Genomic DNA, 13,224 nt, shown 5'->3' with positions numbered 1-13,224 from the left:
ATACATCCCACTAAACTGAGTCACCACCAGATTCAGATTAACTACAACTAAAATTCAATACCATTACTACTTGTAATTCAGTATAATTATCTACAATTGCAAATCTAATTCAACCGTGTTACTTCAATCATACATTCAGGTTATGTAAGCTTCATAACTGATTTACAACCATAAACTCGGCTTACCTGCAATAGCAGTGGAAAACCCCAAATGAACCATTAGCAATCCCATCACCCCATTCATCTCATACTTCATTCACAGTTCAACCATCTCTCAAACAACACACAACAATACCCAACACCACCATCTCAGCATCACGATATTTATTACTAAGAATCCATACATTGCATATACTTTCATTTCTAACACCATCCATATTTCCAATTCACGGTTCCAGTTCCACACACACACTAGCTTAATCTCTCTAGCACCTACAACAGTTCATTCACCCATTTTAGTGACACTGCAAACTCCATGAACTGCAACACCATCACCACTACATTACAACACCTTGCTCCTCTGATTCTTCCCAATACACTTCCACTTCCAACACCAGTTCTGCAAAAACATCTGCAGCTCCAAATTCTACTTTCATTCCAGTTCATAACATTCATAATTAATTACATGAACTCAACAAAAATAACTCATACAACTTCTTGATATTCACATTACACTAAACTGCATCTACAGCTTCCTTACATACCCAGATGTCTATCAGAATTATTAATACAATAATAAACTCATAAAGTCAATAATGAAATTGAACCAATTTTACTGATAAGAATATTTACCTCAATTCAGTATTTCTCAAGCAACAGGACTTTAATTTCTTATTCACTTCAACTCAGTATACAACTTCCACTCAACTAGTATTCATCAATCTTCATCCCCATCTTTTGACTGTAGACTCCAAATTAATTCCCAATCATCAACACCGAAACTCTAAAATCATTCTCAAGCTATTCTTTAACCTTAAATCTTATTCATATAAAACTTAACTCTAATTACTCTACAAAACCCTCAATTCAGTTCATCCATCGACATCATTTCTTAACAAACCCTCAAGTCGTTAACCTTCAGATTCTCGAGAAGAAACCTATGGTTAAAGGAGAATCGACTCTAGTTATGCAACTAGTAACACACAGGAGGTGTGGGGATTAGTTTTCCTAGTTGCTAGAGTCCTCCTTTATATAGTTTTCAAATCAGGATTTGCAATCCAAGTTACCTTGGTAACAAAGCATTCATTAATCACCGTTAGATGAAAAACCTGATTCAACCAAGATAATATCTTTCAACCGTTAAATCGACCTTAGCTTGTTACACACAAATGAAATGTACCCTCATTTAGGTTTATGTAACCGTACCTGAACGTGTACACCAGGTTGGTTCACAAATAGTTAACCGAGGTTAGTCATATGATTACTCTCATATCAATCTTATTCATCTTAACCATAACTAGTTCAAATGACTCAAATGAAACTAGTTAAAGAGTTGTTCAATTTTTTAGAAAACACAATTGAAACCAAATCGGTTTGATTCACTTGAATCAATCATGGACATTATATCCACGGTTTGCAAAGATTGCATTCCTTATAATTTAAATGTTTAAGTCCATGAACTGACCGATTTAACAAAGTAACCAGCTTAAGTATGCGTAAGGGTATGCGTACTTAAGCAACCGGATTTTGAGTTTGTTAAGTTTCCAAACTCAGCAGAAATTTTCAGTTCGAAAACTTCCGCCAGTATGCATACGGGTACGCATATTTAAGGTGATTAGTTTAGGAGTTTGTAATTCCCAAACTCAGCAGATATTTTCGGTTCGAAAACTTCCGCCAGTATACGTATGGGTATGCATACTTAACCTGTCTCCTTCACCAATTTCATATACACACATATGCATACTCTTGGCTTCCGGTTTATGGATTTATACACTAATGTGTTGTTGATGGTGGATTTTGGTTCAAAGGTTAAAATTGTAAAGCCAAATTTATGCGCTGACATCCTGCAGAGGATAAAGCTGTTTGATAAGTGATGAGTACCTCTTCGCTTTATTAATTCACCTAGAATGGAGCATGTAGCAACAATCCCAAATATTCTGTAAATTAAATACACAAAATTCATCCAGGATGGAACATGTAGCAAAAATCCCAAATACCCTGTGAATTTTTAGCAATATTTATAATGCATGATTTGCCTAGTATTTCCTGTGTTGTTCCCGCTGAACTCTCATTATTGGTGTGGCATGACGACTGAGCGTTGCTCATAGCAGAGTAACACGAATCTCCAAGTGCTAATGGTGAGGCATGCACGAAATACACGTACAGGATACATCTCTCGGTGTGTTATACTAGCCCGATTGAGCATATTTAATTTCCTAAGGGAAATCTAGACTGTCCATATCAGTCTCAGAAACAATCACGGCCACGCAGGTTGACCACATGATTTAACCAGCCTAGACGAACCCTAGCAGGATCAGGCTATCACCGTGATGACCACTAACGGGCCTATTTATGCCCTAGCCGGTCGAACATTATACTTCACTTCCCAGCGTGCCAAAACGCCAACCCTGAAGAAGGGTGGCCGCGCTGCTTTGGAAGAAGCTCGAACGAGCAAGACTGCTTAAGACAGTCTCAAAACGATCGTGACCGTCCAACTTCACTAGCCTGATTGGACGGCTTAGATCGCACCATGAAAGATGGAGGAGGCGCTAGCACGCACATTAGCGGGCCCAATCTATCCCTGCTTGATCGGCTTGCTCACGGCGTGGTCATATAGCCACGATCGCATGCCCGAAACATGGCTGGTGTGATGCTTTGCAAGGGTCACGAAAATTCCACTAATGTCTTAAATTGATCACAACCATCCAACTTCGCCAGCATGTTTGGATGGCTTAGATTGCGCCTAAGATCATTAGACAAGTGCACCCACGTTCACCGTCGGCCAAACGTGGGCCCCACACAATCGGTCCCTCCAAAAGAGGAGCATAACTTTCCAAACCATTTGGTGGAAGTTGTGTGTACGTGACTGTTTTAAAACCCTAAATTAGAGTTTGCGGCGCTGCATAACTGTCGCAGTTCGATCACGACCATCCATCTTCACAAGCTTGGATGAAGGGTGTAGATATAGACTTAAAAGGTCCTAAGCATGTCAACATGATCACTGTGGGCTCACCTTTGCGTGGAGCTGGTCGGCCTAGGCAGATTAGGACCCGACGACCTCGAAACGTGTGCCCAAAAGTGGCATGATGAACGACTTCCAATTCCTTTGCGGCAATGGATTTTTACCGCAAATCGATCTCGACCACTCACCTTTGCCGGTAAAATTGAGTGGCCTAGATCGCACCCCCATGAAATAAAGAGGTATGGGCATATACATCGGCCCCACCAAAACTTGCGCTCAAACTCGAATTCGGTCAAGCATAGGAGTGATGCCCGCGCACCTCCTAAAACCCTAAAAATCCATCAACGGTCGCAGATGAGGGTCTTAAACCATCTCGTCCGTCCAACTTCGCTAGCTTGGACGGATAACCTAAGTTGAAAGCTGGACGACCAGTGAGGCATCCCGATGATCACCATCCGCCACTCTTCCACAGGGAGTGATCGGCCAAGAGATAGCTCGCCCATGCCCTCCAAACGATCACTCGAAGATGGTTGGACATGATGCTATTTTAAGACGCTTGGTCCGCAACTTACTTAGTCAGGCTTTAAAACATCGATGCTTCATACATGCTGATTTTCTGCGCTGCATTACATGCATCGAGCATACACGATATTTCATAAATATCAAATCCTTAGTCAAATCAAACATGTCACAAACTGGGGGATACTTACTGGGGTATTGGTCTGGCGGTTTACAGCGTGCAGTGCCCAACGCGCCATTACAAGAACGTGTCAGGAAAAGGTGGACGGTTAACAGTGATGAGGGAAGTGGCCAAAGGTGTGATCGTGTGACAAGCACCACTCCTACACGACCCCACTATTCCATCACTTCACCTCCCCCACTTCCTACGAGATGAGAGGTTGCGCTCAATGACTTGTATAAATAGGTCCATCACCTATTTCCAAACAACACAGACAAGCACAGAAAACCAAGTGTTGTCATCCATATCTAGAAAACACCAAAACTGATAGCTTACATCATTGCAAGCCAGTTCCTCTTTCTGATACAAGTCATAAAAAACCAACACCTCTACAATCTCAACACATTCTTTGCTTCCCTCCCTAAGATCAACCCCATCTCCTTTACTTTGTGACTGAAGCAAGTCTGGAACGACCATTTCTTGGTTTAGGCCATAATTGTACAGATTGATTTCTCGAATCAAAAGCACTCCCGTGCAGTGCATTTGTTTTAGGGTTTAGATTCATTTCTCATCCACACACCCCAAATTACCAAAACCAGCAGAAATAGTTTTCACCCATAAACAATTGGCGACCACAGTGGGAGATTAATCTCTCGGTTGTGAAGTCGATTTCTTCAATACCAATTCAAATTTATGAATTTCAGAAATGGTGGATCTTAGGTCTGGATCAGCAACAAATCCCGATGGAACCAGTACCGACAACACTCTCGGCGTTGATATCCTGATTAGTGGTGTTACCGTGCAGACTTTTAATACGATCAATGTATCTCATGGAGTTACGTCCTCTACCACCAGCACCAGCGGAGCAGGAGGAGAAATTCCTTTGGGCGTGACACCTCCTATCACCAGAGACAGAGTTTTCGCGAACCCCGGCATCTCTTCGAGTCTAACGCCTCCAACCGTCACCAGAGCAACTACCACTCCTCCGTCAGGACGAGGGGATGGAGGAGCCAGAGGAGGACAACCCCCTATTACCATGGTGGATTTGATGGAGAGACAAGAAGTTCTCGCTAGGGAACAAAAGGACATGGCTACAACTCAGAAAGAGGTACTCACTTTTCTTAAGACATTAACTGATCGATTTCCACGAGAGACACGACTGCCTCTGGAGCCAACAAGGAACATATTAAACGCACCCGGAGCAGGTACTTAAGCGGCGCAGGCCTACATGGACGAAGAAACTCGTGTTGCTCCTGAGCGTCCGAGAGAAAGGGACCAGGAACGTCCAAGAGAAAGGGACCAGCCATCCAACTTCATCATACGTGAAGACCTGGAGCGACTCCTCCGATGCCGTGGCAAAGGAAATATGATGGATATACACCATCATCAACCTCCGTACCCTCAAGACGTGCAGGAGATGCACACGAAGAACATTGACCTGATCAAAGCAACAATAAATGGCGTACTCGATCTCCTCGTCAAGATGACATCAGATACGAGCGGTTCTCCTGTCACGAAGATTTTTACACTGGGGACTGATCCTCGCAACGATCCTCCTCAAGTCAATAGTTTCACTATGAACCAGAGGCTGGTGAATCAGGAAGCAGCTTCTCTAGTAGAAAGTTTATGCGAACATTTACACCTCTCGAAGAATCAGCGGGCGGAGACGTTTGCTGCAATACACGTCATACCTGGATCCAATTCGGTCAAACAATCTCCTCCGAGGCAATTCAAGCACGAGAAAAACGGACAAATCAAGTGCTGCGTGGATTCCATAGAATTGAACGAATGCTGCCCCAAAGACGATTTTCCTCTTCCTAACATCGACATGTTGGTAGATGCCACCAGCGGACACGACATGTTCTCCTCCAAGGATGGATGTAGCGGCTACAATCAGATAAGGATGTATGAGCATGATGCAAGTAAGATAGCTTTTCAAACCCCTCTTGGAAATTTTTATTATACCGTAATGTCATTCGGTTTGAAGAATGCCGGTGCGACGTATTGACACGCTATGATGGCAATCTTCCATGACATGATGCATAAGAAAATTGGAGACTATGTGGATGATATAGTAGTCAAATCCAAGACTCAAGATATCCTCACAATGCCACTGTCGCGAACCGTGAAGGAGCTCCAAAACTTCATGGGCAAGGTGAACTCTTATACCAGGTAGCCCAGCTCGTTGCTTAATTCAACCCCTTGCTGAAGAAAGGAGCAAGTTTCGTCTGGACCGCACTACAACATGAAGCGTTTCGGAAGATTCAACGAATATTGCCATCTCCAAATCATCACAAAGGGTTCGCCTATATGTCAGCCCGGACAAGAGAAAGCCTGGGACATCTTCAGATCTACTGGAGCCGACACCTCAAGGGAGCAACCTCAAGAAGATAGCGACGTACGCATCATCATGTCGAGGAAGAATCCGCATCTTAGGCGAATCACTCTATCAGAATTAAGAGGAATTCTTCAGTGAAACAACGAACATCCAAATGATTACGTCAAGAGGTCCCGGATTCAGGCACTGGGGGGGTCACGATCCGAATGTGACTTAACAACAAGTGGTGTAATTGTGCATCAATAGGAAGTTACCTGTCAATCGTGCTTTGTCGAAGAACCTGCGCTTTCAGACATCCGTGAAGCTGCTAAACACTCAGTTGCTACCTGCCCTGCTAGAAAGAACTATCCTGTCAGTAATGAAGAGCCTCATGATGTTCGTGGAAGCATGCATCTCACCAACAGGCAATACAACCTTCGACCTTCTGTAAGCAGTTTCGCTGAAGCAGCAAGAGGAAAACCACCGAGATACAACATCTTACGCGTCCAAAATCTCCAACTCCAACTCTAGTACCACATGCACGACTGCCACAATGATGAAACAACGTCCAAGATATTCCATGTCTGGATCGACGACAATAACATCAATAAGAGACGCTTTCCGAATTTCGTCTCCCGAAGTAGCTGCGTTACCAAAGAAGATTGCACCTGGGTCTTAAGAGGTACATACAGATTCTCCATGTCAAGAGATTCATCATAGGTTAAGTCATTCGCATAAAGGAACTTCCCTACTCCTCAAAGACACGATCCGAATATGATAATGGCAAAGGAGTATGACCGGGGACTGCTTAGCATTGCCCATCTCAAAGATGGTGAATTTAGAGAGATGCAAGCACGCTATCATTCCAAGATGTCCAAATACGAGGATATACTCAAGAGAGCAGACGTATTGTCAAAGGCCAGTGATATTCCTAGACGTCTATGAAACACAACGCAGACGTAAAGACGGCCTCATGAACCCAGTGTGACAACATCTATCAAGTCGAAGGCTCAGTGATACTCATGGGCAGGGGACTGTCTCCCTCTTTTTCATTCTATGAGGCAACCTCAAGGAGGCTATCGGTTCCATCATTAGCTTCTCCCTCTAATAAAGAGACAAGATCTGCCACTATATGAAGACTTCCAAGTTCGTGCCCGTAGCTATCACGCCTCTCCCTGCCAGTCTCTTCTGATCAAAGTTGCTGCTAAGAATCGTTGTTCGTCTGTTGATACCAGTGTCTGAACTTCACTATAGAAACAACCACTACCAACAGAGGTAATCCGAACTTTTGCATATTTTATTTTTCCATGGAGAAGTAATAGAGTCACGGAGGCGAGATAGCGATATCTTTATTATGGTAAAATCACCGACCATGCAAGATAGAACCATATAAGTCATGCTTGGAGAATGAGGCTCAGCATGAGATTCCTTCGCCATCAATCAAGGACTTCTTCAACACAAGAGATGGTCAATCAAGAAGCATGTAAAGGGAAAACCAAACTGAAGAAGGAACCGCTTCAACGCTCTCTCTAGGCGCCTCCACGTTCGCTTCAGAAGCTGCTTCAACACTCTCTCCAGAAGCCGCCTCCATGCTTCAGAAGCTGCTTCAACGCTCTCTCCAGGAGCCGCCTCCACGTTCGCTTCAGAAGCTGCTTCAACGCTCACCTGAATGCCTCTTGGACGTGACATGTTCCATGGACATGACGACCCATCTCTCCTGGTAACATCTAACTTTGTCTCATAAGTTTTATCTTTATTTGTCATCATCTAACGCCTACCCCACAATAGTGTAACCATTATGTGCTAGGCAGGGGACTTAATGTTGATGGTGGATTTTGGTTCAAAGGCTAAAATTGTAAAGCCAAATTTATGCGCTGACATCCTGCAGAGGATAAACCTGTTTGATAAGTGATGAGTACCTCTTCGTTTTATTAATTCACCTAGAATGGAGCATGTAGCAAAAATTCCAAATATTCTGTGAATTAAATACACAAAATTCATCCAGGATGGAGCATGTAGCAACAATCCCAAATACCCTGTGAATTTTTAGCATTATTTATAATGCATGATTTTCCTAGTATTTCCTGTGATGTTCCCGCTGAACTCTCATTATTGGTGCGGCATGACGACTAAGCGTTGCTCTTAGCAGAGTAACACGAATCTCCAAGTGCCAATGGTGAGGCATGCACGAAATACCCGTACAGGATACATCTCTTGGTGTGTTATACTAGCCCGATTGAGCATATTTAATTTCCTAAGGGAAATCTAGTCTGTCCATATCAGTCTCAGAAACAATCACGGCCACGCAGGTTGACCGCATGATTTAACCAGCCTAGACGAACCCTAGAAGGATCAGGCTATCACCGTGATGACCACCAACGAGCCTATTTATGCCCTATCCGGTCGAACATTATACTTCACTTCCCAGCGTGCCAAAACGCCAGCCCTAAAGAAGGGTGGCCGCGCTACTTTGGAAGAAGCTCGAATGAGCAAGACTGCTTAAGACAGTCTCAAAATGATCGTGACCGTCCAACTTCACTAGCCTAATTGGACGGCTTAGATCGCACCATGAAAGATGGAGGAGGCGCTAACACGCACATTAGCGGGCCCACTATATCCCTGCTTGATCGGTTTGCTCACGGCGTGGTCATATAACCATGATCGCATGCCCGAAACATGGCTGGTGTGATGCTTTGCAAGGGTCACGAAAATTCCATTAATGTCTTATATTGATCACAACCATCCAACTTCGCCAACATGTTTGGATGGCTTAGATTGCGCCTAAGATCATTAGAGAAGTGCACACACGTTCACCGTCGGCCCAATTTGGGCCCCACACAATCGGTCCCTTCAAAAGAGGAGCATAACTTTCCAAACCGTTTGGTGGAAGTCGTGTGTACGTGACTGTTTTAAAACCCTAAATTAGGGTTTGTGATGCTGCATAACTATCGCAGTTCGATCACGACCATCCATCTTCACAAGCTTGGATGGATGGTGTGGATATAGACTTAAAAGGTCCCAAGCATGTCAACATGATCACTGTGGGCCCATATTTCCTTGGAGCTGGTCGGCCTAGGCAGACTAGGACCCGACGACCTCGAAACGCGCTCCCAAAAGTGGCATGCTGAGCGGCTTCCAATTCCTTTGCGGCAATGGATTTCTGTCGCAAATCGATCTCGACCACTCACCTTTGCCGGTAAAGTTGAGTGGCCTAGATCGCACCCCCATGAAATAAAGAGGTATGGGCATATACACCGGCAGACCGCCTACACGCATGCCTGATCGGCCCCACTAAAACTTGCGCCCAAACTCGGATTCGGTCAAGCATAGGAGTGATGCTTGCGCACCTCCTAAAACCCTAAAAACCCATCAACGGTCGCAGATGAGGGTCTTAAACCATCTCGTCCGTCCAACTTCGCTAGCTTGGACGGACAACCTAAGTTGAAAGCTGGACGACCAGTGAGGCATCCCGATGATCACCATCCGCCACTATTCCACAGGGAGTGATCGGCCAGGAGATAGCTCACCCATGCAGCCTCCAAACGATCACTCGAAGATGGTTGGACATGATGCTATTTTAAGACGCTTGGTCCGTAACTTATTCGGTCAGGCTTTAAAACATCGATGCTTCACACATGCTGATTTTCTGCGATGCATTACATGCATCGAGCATACACGATATTTCATAAATATCAAATCCTTGGTTATTTTAGCATCACATGCATCTTCCTACAGTGGGTCCCACGATTCACTCATTCGAGACATCATACATGTTACAAACTGGGGTATTGGTCTGGCGGTTTACAGCGTGCAGCGTGCAACGTGCCATTACAAGAACGTGTCAGGAAAAGATGGACGATTAGCAGTGATGAGGGAAGTGGGAAAAGGTGTGATCGTATGACAAGCATCACTCCTACACGACCCCACTATTCCATCACTTCACCTCCTCCACTTCCTACGAGATGAGAGGTTTCACTCAATGACTTGTATAAATAGGTCCATCACCTATTTTCAAACAACACGGGCAAGCACAGAAAACCAAGTGTTGTTATCCGTATCCAGAAAACACCAGAACTGATAGCTTACATCATTGCAAGCCAGTTCCTCTTTCTGATACAAGTCATAAACAACCAACACCTCTACAATCTCAACACCTTCTTTGCTTCCCTCCCTAAGATCAACCCCATCTCCTTCACTTTGTGACCGAAGCAAGTCTGGAATGACCATTTCTTGGTTTAGGACAGAATTTCACAGATTGATCTCTCCAATCAAAAGCACTCCCGTGCAGTGCATTTGTTTTAGGGTTTAGATTCATTTCTCATCCACACACCCGAAATTACCAAAGCCAGCAGAAATAGTTTTCACCCATAAACATGTGTGAACACACTATATATGCTTATATCCAAAGATGGTTACATCATCAACTCTTAATTTCAATGATTGAAACATTCTTCTATAATGACAATAGCCGTTTCCACACACTATTAGCACCAAAGCAATTTTCAAGATATTGAAATAATCATTATCGAAACATTCCAAGCCTACATCAAATGATTGTATCACACAAACCATGTAAGATGTTACTCGACAATCTTCTCATGATATAAGATGAACTTGGTCGAAGCGAAAGCTTACCAACACATATTTCGAGAAATATGTAAGCAAGATATACTCAGCTCGAAATCTCAAATGTGTATAGAGAAACTATATCGTAACACGACTTATGTCTCAATATAGGAGATAGTAGAAATGGACTTTCCAAGTGATAGATGAGTTCAAGTCTCCACATACCTTTTGTCGAAGAAGTTCCACAAGTTCCCCGTAGTAGTTCTTCGTCTTCAAGAGATGAACGTCGAGAGATCTAAGCTCAACTACACTATCTATGTCTTAGTCAGAGACATATATAAATAGGCTAGAAATCAAGAATTATAGTTTTGATCACTAAAATTGACAAACATGCTTGAGATAGCAACGCATGCGAGTTCGACCAAGCAATACTCTAACAGTGTTCATTAGTGGCACAAGAGTTTATACCATACAAAGGAACTTGCAACCTGTGACGATTTCTTGAAGAGGGATTATTCTTATAAGAATTCTGGTTTTCTTTAGGAAATAAATTCACTGTAGAAGTTGTTGGACGATTTACTCCATTGACAGTATAAAGAAGCAAGTTATGAAGATGTGAGATTTTTTTATTTCTAGCAAAACAATGAAGAGCATAGTGATTCTTATTCCCACAGAAGGAACAACATCGTGGATTAGAAACATAATTGCCTTGACTCATATCCTTTTCCGGCACATGCAAATTTTGCAAGTGATTCACAGTGGGTAATTCCTTGGAGGGAATTTTCTTCACGCTGGGTAAAGCCTTGTGAGTATCAGAAGAAGGAGCATAGGATGACTTACTCATCAAAACAGAGTTTTCCTTTTTCCAGGTGTTACACTATTCTTGGGCATATCGAAGAGATGCAACAAGTTTCTCTTTTTCAACATGATGACTGTTTATTTCTGATGAATGAGCCTTTATTAAACGTTCTTCTCTAATTGAGTTTTCTCTAACAGTATCTTCAAGTATACTAATCTTTTCACGCTATAGAGTAGTTTCTTGAACCAATTTTTCGATATTGTTAGAGAGAGATTCAATAAACCAATAAAGTTCACATCCTCTTTCAAGGGATTTTTCGAATTCATCAATAAGCTGATCATTCTTTTCTTTAAGAGTCTTGATTTTAGAATCTTGAAAGTCAATGATATCAGCATATTTTTTTAACGATCTGGTGAGTTTCATTTATGATTCTGACATGATGTCAACTTTCTTGTTTTTCCCCCGGGATTCGGAAGAATCTGCTAAGGAATTATCCTTCCTTATGGTGGTGGATTTTCAACAAAGGACAAAACCGTAAAATCATGATACCGCATGTTTCTGAGTTGGCTTCAGGCATGTGATGATTCATATTTTACGAAGCCATGGTGAATATGTTCCCTGAAAGGCCTCCAATAGCTGAGCGTTCAGTGGACGCATTTTATCATGTCCTCTATGTAGAATAATGTAATTGGGCGGTTCTCCGTAAGATTGAGAGAAACAACACCTTCAGGACGTCAGTGACACTCATTGTTCCCTGACTACATGAGAGAGACCCCATCTACATAGAAGAACGATTGAGCGGTTCTCCGTAGATTGAGAGCAACAACGCCTTCAGAACGTCGGTGACACTCATTGTTCCCTGACTATGTAGAGAGACCGTGTAAGGATCCAGGCGGTTCTCCGTAGATTGAGAGCAACAACGTCTTCAGGACTTTGGCAACTCGCTGTCTTCTGACTATACACCTTCGGAATGGGTATGGCGCTTTAACTTGCTAATATCCCTTCTGTAATAGATTAATTTTGCCGTGACATTTACCACTGAATTCCCAAAATCATCTATTATTGCTCATATTCCATGGTCGAATCCACGTTCTGATCCCATGGAATGGCAATAACGATTGCTCCTATTCCATGGTCAAATCCACGACCTGATCCCATGGAATGGAAATAACAATTGATCCTATTCCATGGTCGAATCCACGGCCTGATCCCATGGAATGACAATAACTATTGCTCCTATTCCATGGTCGAATCCACGACCTGATCCCATGGAATGGCAATAAAAATTGTGCCTATTCTATGGTCGAATCCACGGCCTGATCCGATGGAATGGCAATAACAAATTGTATCATCTCATTATTCCGATTTCATGATCGAATTCACGGCTAATCTCATGGAATGATAATAGATAATTTTATTACTCCGATTTCATGATCGAATCCACGGCTGATCTCATGAAATGGTAATATTTAATTACTCCGATTCTATGGTTGAATCCACAATCCCATGGAATGGTGATACTTAACTTTATTATTCCGAATTCATGGTCGAATCCACGACTGATCCCATGAATTGATAATAGAACAACTACTCATTTTATTGCTCAGTTTCATGAATTATTCTCCATTGAATTTCATAAACTAATAATAATACTCAACAACCGGGCATCCGGACCATCACCGAGTAATCCCCACAAAAATGGTGCAAGTGTACTCGATAATGATGCACGACTGAGCACCCGGA

This window comes from Papaver somniferum, chromosome 7, assembly GCF_003573695.1.
Source record: "Papaver somniferum cultivar HN1 chromosome 7, ASM357369v1, whole genome shotgun sequence".
NCBI classification, from domain to species: Eukaryota; Viridiplantae; Streptophyta; class Magnoliopsida; order Ranunculales; family Papaveraceae; genus Papaver; species Papaver somniferum.
The sequence above is the reverse complement of the archived record's forward strand: the minus strand, read 5'-3'. Positions refer to the sequence as shown.